The sequence below is a fragment of the Rhagoletis pomonella genome, unplaced genomic scaffold (assembly GCF_013731165.1).
Source record: "Rhagoletis pomonella isolate Grant_MI unplaced genomic scaffold, Rhpom_1.0 Rhpom_scaffold_00001, whole genome shotgun sequence".
Taxonomy (NCBI): domain Eukaryota; kingdom Metazoa; phylum Arthropoda; class Insecta; order Diptera; family Tephritidae; genus Rhagoletis; species Rhagoletis pomonella.
The window spans coordinates 86,200,527-86,201,343 of NW_023458555.1; positions in this window are offsets into that span (position 1 = coordinate 86,200,527).

Genomic DNA, 817 nt, shown 5'->3' on the forward strand with positions numbered 1-817 from the left:
ATTTTTGTTGTTGATTATGGCTACGAAAAATTTAACATGCTCTTTTTGAATACAACAACTATATATAGTTTATAATTTTCCCAAATTGATAAGATTAACATGTTCTTTTTCAATATACCACTATATGTATATATTTAATAATTTTCCCAATTCCTATGGCTACGAAAAGTTTAACATGCCCTTTTTCAATACAACAACTATATATATTTTATAATTTTCCCAAATTGAAAAGATTAACATGTTATTTTTCAATATACAACTATATATATATATATTTAATAATTTTCCCAATTCCGCTGCTAACAATTTCAATGACTAAATATCAAATACGTTTAATTTTATAATGATAGTATATACATACATATGTGTTTTATTGTTTTATTTGGACATATTTTTATTGAATATATTAATCTCACATATGAGTTTTTTTAAATCAATATTTTCCTTGTTTTCTTCATTATAATAGTTATTATATAAATTTATTAAGTTTACAAAATTTTTATGTTGTCTTTCTATGAAAAAAACAATTACATGTATCAGGTCCTGATTCAGTATCATTACTACTCCAAGGACAGATCGTAAAATGTTTTCCATATATAGATTTTATCCAAGACCCATTTTCCATCTGCTCCGTTAATACACATCCATTTTGTATAATGTTTCTATGATGATCTAATATATATTTAAAATTCCTTTCTAGAAATCCTTTAATTTCATCACTTTTCATATTGTGTTTGATTGTAGTATCTAGTTTAACCTTTATATGTTTCATAGAACAGCCCTGTTTAGCAGTTAGCTGTTTAATAGAACAGACCTG